The 19,199-nt window shown below is 54.3% G+C and overlaps 1 long non-coding RNA gene across 2 annotated transcripts; it reads right to left on the bottom strand.

The window, feature by feature from the left end:
* Positions 1-797: 797 nt before the first annotated feature.
* LOC113619607 (uncharacterized) lies at positions 798-18,953 on the bottom strand. Of its 2 annotated transcripts, XR_003432451.1 has the most exons (7): positions 18,817-18,951; positions 11,262-11,339; positions 4,079-4,101; positions 3,103-3,332; positions 2,483-2,697; positions 1,968-2,084; positions 798-1,821 (listed from the first exon to the last, which is right to left on the bottom strand). It is a non-coding gene; the product is annotated as an uncharacterized LOC113619607 (long non-coding RNA). The 2 variants fall into 2 exon arrangements; XR_003432449.1 differs by having other exon boundaries at positions 1,968-2,697; positions 18,817-18,953.
* Positions 18,954-19,199: the final 246 nt, after the last annotated feature.

Raw genomic sequence — 19,199 nt, 5'->3', positions numbered from 1 at the left:
CGACAGGCAGTTGAGAGACGCTGGGCGGGGGGCGGGCAGTAAGCAGTTAATCAGAAGGGCCACTTGGCTTGTGGCTGCATCGAAGCTGTCCCCCTCACGAGGCCACCCCAAGGCAGCCCCTGCAAACCGTGGACCCGGAGGAGGCCTCTCTCCTCCTGGCCCATCCCCCCACTCTCCACAAGCCTCCTCCTTCCCCCCTTCCTCTCATCCCCCCAACTTCGCAGGCTTCCTAGGCTTTGGTTAGAGAACAGGCAGAGACCCACCCAGGCTAGGTGTGTGCATGCGTGTATTGTGCTGTGCGCACGTGTGCACACGCGCGTGTGTGCACACGCGCGTGTGTGCACGGGTGCGCGCGTATACCGTGCATGTGTGCACGCGTGCACGTGTGTATGGTGCATGTGCGCACGTGCATGTGTGTGCCTTTGTGCACATGCTTGTGCATGGGTGCTCGTGTATGTGTACACTGTGCATGTGTGCACACGTGCACGTGTGTGTGTGTGTGTGCTCGCGTGTGTGCCTGTGTGAGCGGCATGCGGCCTCGAGGAGGGGGCCCGCCGGGCTCGGGAGGGGATTTAAAGCTGCTTCCGCGGCTGCCGGCGTGAGCGCTCCTGATAAACACCCCGGAGCCGAAGCGCTGCCGGCGGCGGGAGGCTGCGTATCAGAGCTCCTGGCAGGCTCGCAAAAAGCTGTCCCCGGCCCCGCGAGCCGCTCTATCAGCCCACGGAGGGAGGGCGGGGGAGGCAGGAGGGAGGGAGGGAAGAAGTATTTGCTTCAGCCCTTAATCACGGAATTTGAAATCCCAGCAAGTCGGTGCCGTTTATTTTCAGAGGCTGTCGAGGCGGGTTTCAGCGTTTAAAAGAAAAGGAGGATAAAAAACATTTGCATTTCCCTCCCTCTCTGCTCTCTCCTCTCTCCCCCTCACTCTCTGCTCACCTCGCTGCCAGTTGGGGCTGTGTGTTGGGGAAGGGATGCCAGAGAGAGATTTTTCAAGGCGCTTCGGGCCCCGGCCAGTGTGGGGGGCAGCCGCGGTCAGAGGCAAGGGTGTCGGTGTGATGGGTGGGGGGGAGGACCAAGCCTGGTGGAATGGGACAAGGGATGGAGGTGGGGATCCAGGCTTGGCCGGGGCTGCTGTTTTGGGGGGTGCTGGGGGCTGTCGGCGGGGCTCTCCTGGGTCCCTCCAGAAAGGATCCCTGGCCCCCAAATTTGCCCCAGCCCCGGGGGACCCCACCAACTCTTCCTGGCTTCTGCAGTGGAAGTCTAGGATGTTGAGGCTGCGAGGGGAGCTAGGACACCCCCCGGGGCAGCACCCTCCCTGCACAGATAGGGAACTGAGGCCTGGAAGCGCAGAATGACACGGCCAAGGTCACACCCTGGCAGGGCCAGGGCAAGGAGGGAGGCTAACTGGGTGTTAAGCATATGCTGGATGCCAAGCGCTCTGCAGCACCGAGCACGGGGCTCTGATCGGCGCTGGACGCTGAGCTGGGGTCTGGGCAAGGAGGTCTTTGCCATCAGATGGACCAACCAGGGCTCCAAAGCCAGCCGTGATGCTTTCCAGCACAGTGACCTTGGCCATGGCCTTCTCTCTGACCTTCAGCTGGAGCCCATGGTACCTCCCATGAGGACCATGTCAATGCGTGCACTGCATTGCGGAGGTGGCTCTGTCACCGGCATCCTTCCCGTGTCCACCGCACTCACTGTTCTTGCCTGGTGTCTCTTGGGGAATGACTTGGTGGTTGGATGATTCTGTCCTTGAAGAGGCTGGGGCACAGAACCCCCCTGGGTCTGCTCCCCAGGGCTCCCTTCTGAGACTCAGTTTCCTCACTGGTGAAATGAGAAAACCCACAGAATTACGGTCGTATTTCGATGAGTTAATGCATGTGAAGCCCTGGGCAGAACACAGAGCACTGGGAGGTGCCCTCCCACCGCCATTGTGATGATGACTTTTAGCTTTATGAGTATGTGCCCACCTGTCTCACTCTGAAGATTCCAGACGTCTCTAGGCCAAGACCCTGCGGTTCGTCTCAGAATGCCTCTTGGTCCCAACTTAAGGGAGTGATGCTGAAAGGTGCCCAGTAGTCCCCCTGCTGAGGCAGATGGAGAGAAAGCCATCTGGAGGGGAGAAAAGAACCCCGGCCCTGTGGACGGACCCCCCACTTTGCCTGAACTGAGGCTGGGAAGTAAGTTCTGGTACCTTTTGCAGACACCCAGGATGCCCCACTCCCCGCCCCCCCCCCCACCATTTGCTGATTTTTTTAATTAGCAAAATGAGCCATCGTCATTGTTACACCACAGAAGGTATAAAGAAAGTAGTAAAATCGTCTCCCTCCCAACACCTCCCAATTCAACTCCCTAGATAACCAGCGTCCAGAGATTAAGACTTCTGTCTTAAGTTTCTTCTGTCAATAGAAGCCCATCTAAATACTTCTTTTGATAACAGTCGGGCAGTGCTCTACATCCTGTTTGGCAATTTATTTTCCTTTACACATTACAGTCTCCTTTCCAGGTCTATACGTGTGGCGACCTCGCTCTTCCTCGTGACTGAATAGTGTTCCCTTGTGCGCATGCCCCTGCGCGCGGTGATCCAGTCCCCGGTGGATGGGCACAGAGGTTGTGTCCACTCTTGCCCTCTCAGGGCTGCAGAGAACGGGCTGGCCTTCCGCAGCAGGCAGAGTTGTTGGCATCGGAGGGGCCGCTGTACTGAGGGTGCACGGGGAGGACAAGGGCGTCTGGGGGAGCACCCCCCTTCCCCAGGGACAGGCTGGTTGGTGCCCTGCTAGGACCAGGGCTGGGTGGGGAAGATAGCCTCAGGGAAAGCAGGGTCCTGGGGTCCCTGCCCTCAACCCTGCAGGGGAAGGAAACCCCTCACCCGGCCACCTGGGGGCCCCGGGGTGTGGAAGCCGTGCGGAGAGGACCCAGTCTGGGCTGTTCCGGCAGGGCCCCTCCCCACCTCCCTGCCCTGAGGAGGTGGAGTGGTCTGTGTCCCTGGGTGGGGGGACAGTAGCCATCTCCCTCTCCTCCGCCTTTAGCACCTTCTGTGGCCCCCCGTCCCTGCCTCCCTCTCCCCTCCACACTGCCCCCGCCCACCAGAGGGGAACCCCAAACCTTGCATCCACGGAGAGAGCCTAAGTCAGCCAGGAGCGGCTCTGTGTGCAGCGAGGTGGGCCTTTGTTCATGATTTTGTTGTTTGTGCATCGAAGGGAACATTCAGTGTGGCTTCTGGAGACAGGCTGACCCACGTTCAGTGACAGCTCCATCCATTCCAAGCTCCAAATCCTCGAGCCTCAGTTTCCCAGTCGTGGTACCGAACTTCCCCACGGGGGCACCGACAGCACCTGCTCCACAGGGATGGTGGGAACTCCGTGAAGGGGTCCACGCGAAGCCTTCACGAGTCTCCTGACCCGCAACAAGTTCTCAATGAACGCCCGCTATTGTCATTACTATTTTTGTTATTATTCCTAATCGTGATGTTTTCAAAAATCTGCAGTACAAAAAGACCGCCTCTGAGTTGGTTGTCAAACCCAAGAAAAAGTCTGCCGTGGTGTGTGTGCTGTGGGTGGCGTGTGGTATGTGATGTACGGTGTGCATGTGAGGGTGTTATGTTTGATGTGTGTGTGGTATGTGTGTTAAGTATGGAGTGTGTGGGGTGTGTTACATATGGTATGTGTGTGAAGAGGTGTGAATGCAGTATGTGTGGTGTGTGCAGCATATGTGAATGCGGTGTGCGGTATGCATGTGTGCATGTGTGTCCTATGTATGTCAGGGTGTCCTCACACCATCTTTTGTGCCCTCTGCCCCCTGCCAGGCACTCTCTCCATTATCTCGGGCCCCTGGACTCTGTCCCTCTCCCCGGGAATCACTGTCACACCTACATCTTCCTTGTTACTGAAGGACAAGCCTGTTGACCTGGTGACCTGGGAAGACCCGAGGACAACCCTGGGAAGCCGAAGAGGCCCCCCTTCCCTAACTACGTCCCCATCCGGCCCCACCCCACAGTCTCTTTGAACACGGGTCCACGTGGGCCTCATGTTCGGTGGGGTTTAGGTCAGCATCACCACTGGCTGTGGGAAGTTGCTTCTACCTCTCGGGCCTCAGTTTCCCCATCTGGAAAAGAAGGATAAGAACAATAAGGTCCTAAGATTGTTTAAGCTCCTCATTTGCTCCCAACAGACAAACAAACAAGCGAACAAACAAAACGAATGAACCAGAAAATGCTCAACCTTCCCAGAGACACTGAGAGCAGGAAGAGGTGTGTCCAAGCAGGCGATCCGCACAGACTCACATAGCACACGGGCTCCTGGGATGGAGCGAGACTCTTCCTCTCCCTTTCCCCCAAGAGTTGTGTTTATTTTAAGCCCCCTGCCCTCCTCAGTGGCTCTGGCAGTATTTCTAGATTTGCTGGGCAGGGTGAGCCAGGTGGAGCTGAGCTAAAAGGTGGGGTGTGGGCTCCCCAAGGAATGGGCTCTTCTGACACCCTGAGAACATTGCCACGGCCAACATTCCTGAGTGTGCCCCATGGGCCATATCTTGAGCCAGCCCCTCCTCACCAAGTGTTTTCTCACCCCGGCTGCCCAGAAGAGAAGTGACAGGAGTAAGACCCCATATGCGTGTAGACCCTTAGGGCTTTTTCAAGGCATGTTCGTAGATCTTGTTTATCATACTAGACAGTGAACAAGTCTCTTCCTCTCTCAAGGCCTCAGTTTTCTTATCTGTAAAATGGGGCTATGACGATGAGTCAATGAGCTGAGGATGTGAGGCTGCCGGCCCAAAGCCCCACATCTGGTAAATGTGAACCAGTGTTAACTCTTGTGGTGGATGGGGCCATTGTGCCCAGTGATTCTGGACCCTAAGAAGGTGACACCTCCCTGCCCCAGGGTCAGCGACTCGCCGTGCCTCCCTATGGGCAGAGCATACTTCCACACCCACTGGCAGCAGGCTTGGTCACGTGAATTGCTCTGACCAATGAACTGTGAGAAGTGACCACATGCCAGTGCCTGGCAGAAGCCTGAAAATCTATCCTGTGGTTATGCCAGCTCTCTGACTCTTTTCTCTCAGGTTTACATGGCCTAGATAGGGGCTGTATCTTCAGCCTGGACCCCAAAATAAAGATAGCATGTGAAGCAGAGTGGTGCAGTGGAGGGGCAAGCAAACTGTGGGCAGCATTAAACCTGAAGGAAGATAAACCTTGGCTATGGTAATGTACTTATATTTAGGGAATGCTTGTTATGTAGCATAACCTAGCAAAATCTGACCAATACAGAAATTGGCAGCATCAAAAATTTGTAGCACTGGTTCTAAGAGTAGGTAACAGATGACAGGTGACAAGGAATCAGTTATTGGGGGTAGGAGAGATGGTGACCCATGTTATACAGTGGGAAACATTTGGGAAGATTCTTGTCCACAGTAACTTGCAAAGCTGATACTATACTGCACTTGTGGCTTTAGCTGAAGAGCTTGGGAAACAGAAATGTCTAGAATGTCTTTTCGCTACATGTCATGGGCTGAATCAAGTCCCCGCAATTCATATGTTGAAGCCCTAACCCCCAGTACCTCAGAATGTGACTGTATTTGGAGACAGGGTCCTTAAAGAGGTGATTAAGATAAAATGAAGTCTTCAGGGGGGGCCCTAATCCAACATGACTGGTGTCCTTTTAAGAAGAGAAAATTTGCATACAAATGTGTACAGAGGAAAGGCAATGCGAAGACAGGGAGAATATGGCCCTCTACACACCAAGGAGAGAGGCCTGGAACAGACCCTTCCTTCCGGGTCTTCAGAAGGAACGAGCCCACTGACACCTTGATTGTGAGAACCAGCCTCCAGAATTGTGAGAAAATAAAGTTCTGTTGTGCTTTGTTACAGCAGCCCTAGAAACTCACACACTGCCTTTCACAAGCACATCAGAGATGCCCTCTGAAAGGAATTAGCCTGCTTACAAGCAGGAAAGACAGGGAAAGGGAAAATTCAGAAATTATGGGTTTGCAGGGTTGAAAAATGCAACGATTTCTCATCTCTAGCCAGTGAAAGGGAAAGGAAGCAGGAGCTCCACGGGCCCGGTGCCCAGAGGCCTGGAGCCCACGGGAGGATGCAGAGATGGCATCAGGGGAAGGGGGCCCCTGTAGGATGCTGAGCTTGGGTGTAAACACCTCATCCCCAGTGGAAAAAGGTGGCATTCCCCACCCCCACCCTAGCAGTTTGTCTTCCAGAAAACCTAGAGAGAAAACCCAGTCCCATTGTGGGAAAAGCCTGCTCTCTGCCTGACAAGTGGGCGCAACAGACCCAGGTCCTGCCCCTCCGGCAGTTAGCAGATTCCGCAAATTCGGAAATGACATTTTAGTAAAAGTTCTAATACGTGGGTGTTTGGAATACATGATGTGACCTTGGAGCAGATAATGAGTTTAAATTTTAACTGTCTGTGTCCCCAGAAATGTATCGTTTGAGAAGTCCAATTGTAAATTTGAATCTTTATGTAGAGGCCTGAAAAATGGGTAATCCACAAATAATCAATAAAGAATATTCTAGACTTATGAAGAAATAACAAAACTAAGAGATGCCGGGGCTTCCCCGGTGGCGCAGCGGTTAAGAATCTGCCTGCTGGACTTCCCTGGTGGTGCAGTGGTTAAGAATCCGCCTGCTAACGCAGGGGACACAGGTTGGAACCCTGGTCTGGGAAGATCCCACATGCCGTGGAGCAACTAAGCCCGTGCGCCACAACTACTGAGCCTGCGCTCTAGAGCCCACGTGCCACAGCTACTGCAGTCCGCGTGCCTAGAGCCCGTGCTCCGCAACAAGAGAAGCCACCGCAATGAGAAGCCCGCACACCGCAAGGAAGAGTAGCCCTCACTCACCGCAAATAGAGAGAGCCCGTGCGCAGCAACGAAGACCCAATGCAGCCAAAAATAAATAAATATAAATAAATTTATTTTTTTAAAAAAAGAAATGCCTCAGGTGATAGAGTCTAGTTAAGACCCAGTGTCAGGGTAAAGATTGCATAGGCATATGACCAGCACTCCCTTGGTTAAAACCTCTGGTGAGGGGCTTCCCTGGTGGCGCGGTGATTGAGAGTCCGCCTGCCAATGCAGGGGACATGGGTTCGTGCCCCGGTCCAGGAAGATCCCACATGCTGCGGAGCGGCTGGGCCTGTGAGCCATGGCCGCTGAGTCTGCGCGTCCGGAGCCTGTGCTCCGCAACGGGAGAGGCCGCAACAGTGAGAGGCCTGCGTACCGCCAAAAAAACCCACAAAAAACCCTCTGGTGAGCTCAAGATACCTGTGATAAAGTCTAGAGAGGCAAGTCTAGAAAAATTGGATGCATCTTCAGCGTAAGAAGCTGAATGGCAACAAATAGAGAAAGGGTAACTAAGTTCTGAAGATGGTCACACTGTCAAAAGAGCTGCCAGTCTGGACTAAAAGAGGCTGTGACCGTTCACGACTTCAAACAGCATCTGGACCCCAAAGGGAGGAAAGCTGATGAGCCCCATCGATGTGGCCAAGGAGGTGATGGGAAAGGAAGTCCTCCCAGAGGGTGACCCAGGGGCCACAGGGAACGGGGGGCTGGGAGCAGTTCTGAGGGAGCACAGATTGAAGAGTGTTTTCTTCACCTGGGCGAGGTGAGCCCCACGGTGTCCACCCAGCGGGACTCAGGATCGCCACGCACAGTGCCTGCGGCTCCCCTCCCAGCCCTCCCCCTTCTAAAGGAGCATGTCTGCAGGTTACCCTGTCCCTCTTCCACCCCTGAGTATCAGGCGTGTGGATGAATTGCTAGGGCCGCCGTAACAAATACCAGACTAGGAGGCTTAAACAGCAGAGATTTACTTTCTCCCAGTTCTGGAGGCTGGAAGTCCAAGAGTAAGGTGTCAGCAGGGCTGGTTTCTTCTGAGGCCTCTCTCCTGGGCTTGTAGACGGCCTTCTTCTCATTGTGTCCTCGCATGGTCTTTTCTCTGTGTGCACACACACGTGTCTGGTGTCCTTCTGTGTGTCCCTCTTCTTACGAGGACACTGGTGGGTTAGGGCCCACCTTAAAGGCCTCATTTTAACTTAATTACCTCTTGGGAATTCCCTGGATGCCCAGTGGTTAGGACTCTGCACTTTCACTGCTGGGGCCCAGGTTCAATCCTTGGTCAGGGAGCTAAGCTCCTGAAAGCCGTGTGGCACGGCCAAAAAACAAACAAACAAAACCCCAAAAGTAATTACCTCTTATAAGATATATCCAAACATGGTTACATTCTGAGATACTGATGGCTGGGACTTCAACGTGCAAATTTTGGGGAGACACAATTCGTCTATAACTGTGTGTGAGACCAGAAAACGTTACCCCATATACAGAGCTCCGTATGAAGAGAAGCATGGAGCGTGGGGTGGCATTGACGCAGTTGCATTTAGCCGGCAGCTGGGCTGGAAGGTCCAAGGAGTCTTACTTTGTAGGTTCGGAACCTCAGTGCTCCCCCACTGGCCCCTCTCTTTTCTCTCCCTCCCTCCCTCCCTCCCTCCCTCTCTCTCTCCCCCTCCCTCTCCAGGGCTTCCTCACAGCATGGTGGGTTTTTACATGGCGGCTGGCTTCCAAGAAGGAGCATTCCAGGAAGGGTGCAGAGGCTTCAAAGCCAATCCTGGGGCCAGCCCGGATTCAAGGGGAGAGGGAAAAAAACACCAGCTAGGTCTTGAAGGGAGGATGACAGAGAGCCTGCAGCCATCTTTAATCTCCCACATGCTCTAGAAAGGGCCATTACACAAGCTCCATGTTCCATACGATACAAGTCCAATTGGTGAGAAGTCTACTCATCTTGGGCCCTTTATATTTCTACATCCCTCCATTCTCAGATATTCAAAGTCCTTAAATGCATCCATTTTTCTAGAAGTAATACCTGGTGAGTCTGGCACCTCAAAACACCACCTATTCTTCCTCATCTGCGGAACTCTCTGAGGGCGGCAACCCAACCTAGGAAGTCACCCTAGTCTTCACAGTTGGGCTCAGATGCAGTGAACCCCTGAGTCATGCTCTCCACAAGTGTGGGGGCATTGCCTGTCGGGGCTGAGTCCTGACCTTGGACCCCTCTGGGCCCTCACATGGGAACCCTGTGGCTCAGAGAGGTTATGTGACTTGCCCAAGGTCACTCAGCTAGGAAGTAGTAGCAGAGCCAGGATTTGAACCCATGGCTGTTTTGCTCCCGAGTTCTTAGCCACTGGGGTCTCCTGCCTCACAGGCTGTAAGTGGTCTACAGATATTTAGGATATTTAGTAAGTGGATAAATAAACTACTTGGTGTTTCCTTTGGCAACCTGGGAGGTTCTGGATGCAGTCACAGGGGTGTTGCAATCTCAAGAGTTGACTAGAAGTCTAGAAACTAGAGTTAAGGTAGGATGCATTAACCGGAATCCACTTTCCTCCCCTGCCCTCAGAGGAAAAGTGGGTGCTTTTAATGCAGAATATGGAAAATGTGCAAAAATAATAGCGACTTTGACATTCAATGAGAGCTCGCAGTGCCCAGCCACGGTCCCGAGAACCTTCCATAGATTAACTTCATTTACTTTTCCCAGGGACCTGATGAGCTTAGGGGGCATCATTATTCCCATTTTACTTATGAGGAAACTGAGGCACAGAGGAGGTTAAGTCTGTGCTTCTCAAACGATCTGTGGTGAAGGAACTTTCAGAAAAAAAATTTCCAATCTGTGGGAAGTGACGCTTTTGTAATCTAGACAGTCGCAATTGGACGTAGGCAGTGCCAAACTGCTATGGATGTTTCTAAATTATCGCTTTCTATGCTTCTCTTATCATGTCAACAAACAGTGTGTGGGCCAGCACCAGCTTGTGGACCACACTTTGGGTTGCACAGCATCGAGTGGCTTGCCAATGGTTATCCAGCTGGTCAGCGATGGGGCCAGGATCTGGATCTGAATCCGAGCTCTTGACCACTCACTCTGTCAGCAGGAGGGATGGAGAAGGGTTTGGCCATTGAGTATAGATCGTAATAAGTATCTGAGAAAGTAGAGAAAGAACACAGAGTGACTGAAAACCTATAGGTTGGTATCAGAAGTGTTAAGGAGTTTGTGCAAAATTCCAGAGCTACTATCGAGAGAACTGGGGCGAGAATAAAAGGGCTGCTGAGAGCTATTGCCATGGGTTGTGAATTAGACCTCTTTGAAGTTCTTTGGGGAACAAGTGAGTTCAGAAAACTCATTTAAATTACTTTCGACTGCTGGACTATTAAGTCAGTCAGCGCTGAGACTGAGCTATGTGGAACCTTGGCTTTTATTTGGGTTACACCGACATGAGCTTAGGTCTCTGCACATCTCTCTCCACCCCCAAAGAATTTAAACCACCACCAAGTTGTGACCTACTGAGGGTTCAATGAGCACTTCGGGAATGAATGAGTAATGAACAAACAGGTAAATGGTCAGACATAAAGTCCTTCTTACAAGTCCATTGGGTGCAAGACTCCAAGAGAAAATGCTGGATATGGAGGACCAGGAGGGGAAGCAAGCCCTCCACATGTCAAAAGTGACCATCATTAAATTATAGGATTAAAAGTGGCCTTATTGTCTGTATTGAGCTTATCTGTATTTTCTACAATGTCTATAACAAGTATGTCTTACTTTTGTAGTAAACATGAAGTTATTTGGGAGGAAATAAACAGTCCCTACTTTAAGTGTGCCCCCACTTCAATTGGAGAAAAGATGGTCAGATCACTGAGAGTAAGGATCTAGGCAAACGGGAGGTGCTCAATGCGTTTGGCTTAAATTTCAGTCATGCACCGGAAGGAAGGAGACCCTTTCTGAGAAGGGCACTTTTCTTTATTTCTTTATCTCTTGCGCCCGTAGGTACCACTGTCCTTAGTCTGTAGGCTCACCGTGGGCAAGGCCAGGTTGCCTGGACTGATGCCCCCCACCTAGTGCTGGGTCTGTAACAGCCACAGTTGGCCCCCCATGGGGATGGCAAAGTCTATCTATCTGCGTGGTTTACTTCTCCTTCCGGTTCTCTGGTCTGTTCAGTTTCCAAGGGGACGAGGGATGGGGACAGCCTGGGGACCTCAGAAGACCAGGCAGAAGAGGCCACCTGCTTCCCCTCCCTCAGGGCCTCTGTGGCTGGCTGTGCCTGCGGCATGGCCTGTCTCCTTCCTTTCTTCTAACTTCCCATCACCTGGCTGGGCCCCTGGGGCAGAGTGCAGGCTCCTGGGGCCACAGTCCCAGCTTCTCTCCCCCTTCCCCTCCCAGCTCCTGTCTCTCCCCTTTCTGGCTGCCTCAGCTCCTGCTCAAGGTCAAGGAACGAACAGACCTTTCCCTGGAGCCAGCCACGGAGAGGACGCCTCCAGCTAGAATCCAATTCTGAGTCAGGGCCAGGGCTTTCTCTTTCCTGTGAATGTGAAGACAGGAAGGAAATTTTCTGTAGCCATAAAATCAGTGAAAAAAAAAAAAGTTTTGTAGGCAGAGAAGAAGCCAAGGCACAAATAACACATGGAAATGGTCAGACCTGGAGAGGGAGGGTCCGGGGGTAAACTCGAATATCCTTGTAGCTTTTAGCAATATCTTCTTTCACCTGAGGGCCAACCAGGTGTTGGTCGTGGGATTGAGAACATGGGATGGCTCCCTGGCTTTTGGGGACAGAATTGGGGGGGGGGGTCTAAGTGGAGTCAAGTGTGGGGATGAGCAGGGAGGTGAAGACTCAGGATGTTTCTAGGCTTTGGGTCAAGACAGTCCAGTGGCTGGAGCCAGGACCATGGTTTTGGAGACCCAATATGACTAGCAATGAACTTGATGGATTTCTAATCTTAGAGGGATGAACCTGGAACCCAGAGAAGGCAGCGCTGGCCAACTTGGGAAGGGTCTTATAGGCAATGAGAGCGATTTAGGACTTTACCCAGAGGACAGATAGAAGCCATGAAAGGTTTAAGTGGGAGAATCGAATGGTCAAGTGTCTAATGTGGAAAGATCTCTCTCATTGCACCGTGCACGTGGCCTCATGGAGAGCAAGCCTGGAGGAAGGGAGAGCAGCAAGGAGGCTGCCACTCTGATCCAGGTTGGTGGCTGAGCAGGTGGAGAGAAGATTCAGGGTATGTCAGAGGAGGGAGGTATGACAGGTCTGGGTGACTGACTCACACGGCGGTGGCACTGGGGAGAGAGGAACGGGAAGAGGATGGCGCCCAGGCTTTTGGGCAGAGTGACTGGGTGTATGGAAGGGGTTCTGCAGAGGAAGAAGGGGAGGATTTGGGAGCAGGATACATATTTTTATTTCTTGAATATTTTTTTGAGTTTTGACCAAGTACCACGGGACAGGACACCAAGAAGGATAAGGCATAGCTCTGACCCAGAGAAGCCAGAATTCACACATATCAAGAAAAAGCCTGGGCTTCCCTGGTGGTGCAGTGGTTGGGGGTCCGCCTGCCGGTGCGGGGGACACGGGTTTGGTCCCTGGTCCAGGAGGATCCCACATGCTGCGGAGCGGCTGGGCCCGTGAGCCACAATACTGAGCCTGTGCTCTGGAGCCAGCGGGCCATAGCTACTGAGTCAGCGAGCCACAACTACTGAGCCCACATGACACAGCTGCTGAGGCCCGCATGCCTAGGGCCCGTGCTCTGCAGCAAGAGAAGCCACAACAATGAGAAGCCCACCCACCGCAACGAAGACCCAACGCAGCCAAAAATAAATAAAAGAAAGAAAGAAAGAAAGAAAGAAAAAGCCTGTAAGGGTGGGGCTGTAGGGATCTAACCCTGAGACATTGGGACTTCGGGCGATGGAGAGGTGGGGGAGGGCTGCAGGAACTGGATGGGCCTAGTTGGAGGGGTCAGTGATGAGCAGCTGCAGGACCGCGACTTGGCCTTCCACATCCTTCACACCCCTTCCCACGAGCCCGTGTGCCTGGCTCTATGCCAGGCAAGGTGTCCCCGCTTGATGCCCTCCCCCTGCTGCCCACTCCAGCCTCAGAGCTGGCCTCTCCCTGGCTCTCTGGTAAACTACTCTCTCTTCAGCTAAAACCAGAACGCGACCCGATGTTTCCCTAAGGGGCCTTTGTCTCTCGTCTCCCATGTGTCTGGGAAACACTCTCCGTTCCACATTTTACCTGGATTGCTTCTACCCATTCTTTATGTCTCAGCTTAGAGGGTCTTTGTCCTGGAAGCCTTTCCTGTCGCCTAAATCTGGGCTGATTGTGCCTCTCCTGTGCTGAAGAAACATTCTTTGGGTGGATGCATGGGGAATGAATGGACATTTGGATGAGTGGATGAATGAATGAAGGGATGAATGGGGGAGATGAATGAATGGAGATGGGTGAATGGATGGGGGATGGATGGCTGAATAGATGAACTAATGGATAGATGGGTGAAGGGGACGATTGGTGAACTAGGTAGATGGATGGTTGGGTAGATGAAGAGCAGAGGGTGAACTGGTTAGGTGGGAGGTAGGGTAGGTGGGATAGGTGAATAGGTAGGTGGGTTAGCGGATGGAGGGGGATGGAGAATGGCGGGCACGTGGAAAGGAGCCTGGATGTAAAGGAAGGGAAAGGAGACGAGGCTGGCTCAGGCATGTGGAAATTTGTGGAAGGCCCAGCGTGTCCAAGGCAGCAGTGGAGTCGGAATCTTGTTCTTCTTACTCCTTCCTCTGACCCCTCGGCTTCCTCAGAGCATTCTGCTCCCACATTGGAGGGACCCAGCTCTGGGCACTGCAGTCAGAGATGTAACTGGCACCAGGAACCTTCTTCCATTTTCCCTCTTTTTTTTTTTTTTTTTGCGGTATGTGGGCCTCTCACTGTTGCGGCCTCTCCCGTTGCGGAGCACAGGCTCCGCGCGCGCAGGCTCAGCGGCCATGGCTCACGGGCCCAGCCGCTCTGCTGCATGTGGGATCTTCCCGGACCGGGGCACGAACCCGCGTCCCCTGCATCGGCAGGCGGACTCTCAACCACTGCGCCATCAGGGCAGCCCTTCCCTCTTTTGTATAACTCTTCATCTTGTGGATTTTTTTCCCAGCTGGTCTGATTACTGACAATGCCCTGCGTCTGGGGATGAACTAAGAGATTTCCGTCTCTCCGTAGCCATTTTCCTCCCGCTTCCTTCCTCGCCTTCTCCACCCTCCTCCTCCTCTGCTGGGGCCTTGCAGCACAGAGCCGGATACCCACCTGTGCTGGGCCGGTCTGCAAGCACAGCCTTAGCCAGCAGCGGCTGCCTGAGCCCCGTTGCCCTCGGCCCCAACCAGCCCCGGTCCCTGCTGCCTGGTGCCCGCCCCCGCCCGGCAGCTCCGATTTTCAGCTCGGGTTTGATCGCCTGCCAGGATCTTCCAAATGTCAGCTGCAACGTTAGCATCTTTAAGAGAGCGCCCGAGGCGATCTTTAAGCAGGGAGGCTGGGGCCCCATGCTGATGAGAGGAGCGGGCTCCGGGCTGACAGCTCTGCCTGCTGCCTCCCAGCCGCAGTTCTGGGAGCCTGTGGCCCCCCAGTCTTTGGACCTGGACAGTACTTGGGTTTATTTTTAAGTCTGGATGAAGCAGGGCTTTGCCAGGAGTTGAGCTCGATCCCCATCGCCTCCCCCTACCAGGGAGCCCCAGGAGGGAGAGGGGGCCGGTGTTGTCACTGCTCTACCCCCAAGGCCAGCGTGAGGACTGACCCTGAGGGGGAGGGGATAAATATTTGTTAATCAAATGACCACACGAGCATCCTAAGCTGCCCCAAAGAGCGAATGCTGAATAGGGTGCTTTCTCCCTCACCTTCGCCTTGAGGGTGAGATGCTCAGGGTGAGGGGAGATGAGCAAAGGCTCCAGCCTTTGGAGTCAGACCGACAGATCCAGCATGTGGGAGCTGTGTGACTTTGGGAAAGTTGCTGGCCCTCTCTGAGCCTTGGCTTTTCTTTTTAATAAATTTATTTACTTATTTATTTATGGCTGCGTTGGGTCTTCTCGTTGCTGCGCACCGGCTTTCTCTAGTTGCGGCGAGCGGGGGCTACTCTTCCTTGTGGTGCGGGGCTTTCTCATTGCAATGGCTTCTCTTGTTGTGGAGCACGGGCTCTAGGCGCGCGGGCTTCAGTAGTTGTGGCTCGCGGGCTCTAGAGCTCAGGCTCAGGAGTTGTGGCACACAGGCTTAGTTGCTCCGCGGCATGTGGGATCTTCCCGGACCAGGGCTCGAACCTGTGTCCCCTGCATTGGCGGGCAGATTCTTAACCACTGTGCCACCAGGGCCACCAGGGAGGTCCCTCAGAGCCTCGGCTTTATCATCAATGAAATGTGCAAGAGGATAGAATGCCAGCCACGTAGTTGTTGGGAGGATCCACGAGCTAACGAGATGGGAACACTGGGTACAGTGCCAGCACATAGTAGGGACTCAAGGGAGTCGGTCCCCTTCCTCTCTTTCCCCTTTCTGCCCCTCTGCTGCCCCTATGGCTTTGCAGGTGCTATTCCTTCTGCCACGAAGGCCCTTCTCCAATCACCCTTGTCCTTCCAGATCCTGAGCACGCCCCTGCTCTGGGACCCCTCCTCACCCGCCCAGTCCAGGCACAGTTGACACTCCTCCTCAGGTCCCCCAGGACAGAGTTCGCGCCTGACACCCACGCAGTGTGACTGTGGTTTCTGTTCCAAGCCAAGGGTCGGCACATTTCTTGGGGGCAGAAAATATTTGTATTGGTTTCTAGAGTCTTAAACAGGTCCTAGTACACAGCCGATGCAGAATGAATGAATGAATGAATGAATGAATGAATGCCTAGTTAGTTGGTGTGAGCAGAATCAAGGAACGTTTCTGGAAGGTTTCAGTAATAAGGGAATGTACACCTCAAAGGCTGAGCCCTGCTAACACCTTCACAAAACTCCCCATGGTGTTGGTGAAAGGCTGTTGCCTTTTCCCAAAATGCCACATTTCTCTCGGATCCTCGGAACAAGGATGATTATTCTCAGTTTCCAGTTGCCCTTTGTCACACAGCGGGTTGGAGGAAGGTGCCTGGTCCAGACCATTCTTCTGATCCTTGGTCCCTGGACTGGTGGGTCATGGCCCATCCCATGGCCGCCACTGGTGCCCATGGCACGCTCCCCAGTGCCCTGATGATCAATGCCCTTTGCAGAGTGGTAAGGCTATGGAAGTGGCCTCCATATTGGTGACTTGGTCTATTTCCACATTTTTGAGGCCTGTCACTTGAGACTGAAATGCCCAGATGGGGAGGTGAAGTGACTCAGAAGCACCTAGAGGCCAGATCCCGCCCAAGTGGAGGCAAGCAGGGGAGAGCAGCCTGAACCTCTTACACTGGAGTTGCGGTCTTGATGGGGACCAGTTGGAACTGGTGTGCTGAACTGGGGGATGGGGAATTGGTACACTTCCACAGAGAGGACAGAATCAGCACCCAGCTCACATAAGCATATGTTTAAAAACTAAAAGGTGAAGGAACCGGACTCAGAATGGTTATAGAATAAAAACAGAATGAATAGACGAATGAATGGTGGGTGAGTGGTAGGTGGATGGATGGATACATGGGTGGGTGGTGGTTGGCTGGGTGATGGCTAGATGACTGGATGAGTTGATGGATGAATAGTTGGGTAGATAAATGGATGGATGGATGGTGGATAGATGAGTGGGTGGGTGGATGGGTGAAGAGATGGATGCGTAAATGGGTTTACGCAGGGGTGGGTAGGTGAGTGGATCGGCGGATGGATGGATAGATGGGAGATGGGTGGATGGATGAGTAGATGCATGAGTGGATGGATGGATGGTGGATGGAGATGTAGATGGGAAGATGGACAAGTGAATGGGTTCATGGATGGGTGGGTGGGTAAGCGTGTAAGTACATGGATAGACGGGTGGATAGATGGGAAGATGGATGAATGAGTGGGTAGGTGGGTGAGTGGATGGATGGGCAGATGGTGGCTGGGTGGAGGGATCTGCAGATGATAGGACAGGAAGCATAGGATGGACAGGAAGATGGATGGGGAGTGGGATAGGTGGATGGGTGAGTGGGTGGATAGAGGTAGCGTTGGTGTAGAGTGAAGAGCAAACTGGTTGAGGGTTAGGGAATCTTGCCACTGCCCCGATTCTCACCCTCATGCCCTACGGGCCTTGTGCTGGTCATCTGACCTTCTTGGACGTCAGCTTCCTTACCTGCCTAAAAGGGCAATAGTCCCCGCCCCCACCCACTACCCAGGGATCAGAAAAGACCCCTGGCTGTGAGTACTCCCTGGCACCATGACCTCTCCAGCCCTCCTGACCAATGTCACCCTGCCCATGTGCCCATCCTGTGCTGAGCTCCCCCCTTCCCGTGCCCAGGGCACTTCTGTGCAGTTTCCATCAACGCTTTTTAATAGAGGTCAAGGGAATTCTGTTCACAGCCCAGTCCAGCAGGGCAACACCCACAGCCCTGAGTCTGGTCGAGCTTGGCTGTTATGCGCTGGGGTTAAGAGGCCATCTCTGAGATCAGGAAGCGGCAGCTCTGGCACTCAGTGCGGTGGGACCTGAGGCAGGTCAACACCCCTCTCTGAGCCTCACTTTCCCCACCTGAAAACAGGGCTAGCAGCAGCCACCCAAGGAGGGTGCCTAAGAGGCCCCACGACGCAACACACGTGGGTGTTCAGCCCAGCATGGGGCCCAGGGCTGGGCTCGGAGAGGCAGAGCTGCCCTTGCTACTATCTTCACCAGAACCGAATGCTGGCCCGAAGGGCTTGCTGTAGAATGAGCCTCCCGGGGGCGAAGGTCTGGCTGCACGCGGGCTTGTGGAACGGGGAAGTTCCCGGGAGTCAAGTACCCCCTGGTACAGGCAGGCTCACAGCCACAGTAGCCAGCTCGGAGGACAACTCTGTGTGGCGGCTTTGTGGCCTCACATGTACCTCGTTCTCGACAGCCCACAGCCTGGCACTTCCCCTTGCCAGCTGGGTGACCCTGGGCAAGCGACCTCCCCTCTCTGAGTCTTGTTTTCCTCACCTGTAAAAGGGGGGTTTCGGAGTTACCGCTGTGCTTTCTCATTTGCCTCCCAGCAAGGGGGTGGGACCAGCACCCTTCACTGCTGGAGAGGCAAATGCTGGGGTCCAGAGAGGTTCTAGATCGACTTAAGTGCGGAGCTAGGATAGGAGTGCAGCCCCCTCCCGAGCGCCCAACCTGCCCTAAGTATTCTAGCTGAAGCCTTGGGCTGAACTTTGGGCTCTGGGGCCCCCATCCCGCCTGCTACTGCTACTCCCGGCCAATGCCTGACACTTCCTGGCCAGGGTGGAGTCCTTGCTGTGAGCGGGCGGGGGCGCGGGGGGTGTCACGGGGCTCTCCTTGACATGGAGCCTTGAGAGACTGCCCCCCAGGGGACCCTCCCCCAACACCCGCAGACCCAAGGGGCACCCACAGAGTCCATGGGAGTTTGGGCAGCCCAAGTGACCTGGTTGTTGGGTCAGTGCCCCCTCAGACCTGGTGCCAGGGGACAGGAATGGGGACCCAGGGCCCCTGGGGGTGGCAGCAGTGCAAGATCCCAGCCCCCACCAGCCCTAGGGTCCCCCCTCCCCTTCCCCAACTGCTGCAGACTCTGGTTAAAATGGCATGCCACCATCTGTCATCCTTCCCCCACTCCATGGGCTGGCTGTGACTCTGACTCGGGGACTTCCTTGCCTGTAAACAGGAGGCAGGCAGGTCCCCAGGGCCAGGGGGGTGATGGGCCTGATGCTGGCCCAGGGCTGCTGAGCTGGGGAGGAACCCGTGGGTGGGCGGGCAGGATACCAGGTACCAGGGGGTCTCCAAGCCCTCCCGCAGCGGTGCTCCTACCCCCCAGGGGTCCCTCAGTGACCCTGGCCCCCATCTGCACCCACCCCCTTCCCTGAGCTCCTCCAGCTGCCTGGATCGCTCACATCCGCCCCCGCCTTGCTTCTGCTGTGTTTAGAGAATTTCAAATCAATACCTGGGTCTGAGAGCGTTGATGGACCCTCCCTAACGAGGGTTGCCTCCCTGGGCAGCCTGCATCCCGCCCCAGGCATCTTTGCTTTACAACCCGGAAAACCCAGGCCAGAAAGCAGGGCAGTGGGAGAGCTGGGGGTAGACCAGAACTCACCCCGGACCTGGCCCTGGCTTCAGCTTTGCCTCGCAGTCGGAAGCAGCAAGGGGGAGGGAGGGAGGGGTGACACAGAGGTGAAAGGCTCTGAAACTGTAAACAAGCCTCCTGGCCTCACTTTTCCCATCTGGGGAATGGGGGAGTCAAGGCTGCTCGGAAAGAGTATCTTTTGAGCCAGAGAGCACACGGGGACTTGTTCTTGTCTCCTAAAGCCCGGCAACTTGGGAGGGGCA

The sequence above is a fragment of the Aethalodelphis obliquidens genome, unplaced genomic scaffold, assembly GCF_003676395.1.
Source record: "Aethalodelphis obliquidens isolate GAN/ISIS:26980383/991018 unplaced genomic scaffold, ASM367639v1 scaffold7, whole genome shotgun sequence".
Classification (NCBI taxonomy): domain Eukaryota; kingdom Metazoa; phylum Chordata; class Mammalia; order Artiodactyla; family Delphinidae; genus Aethalodelphis; species Aethalodelphis obliquidens.
Note: the sequence above shows the minus strand (reverse complement) of the source record. Positions and strands in the feature narration are given on the sequence as shown.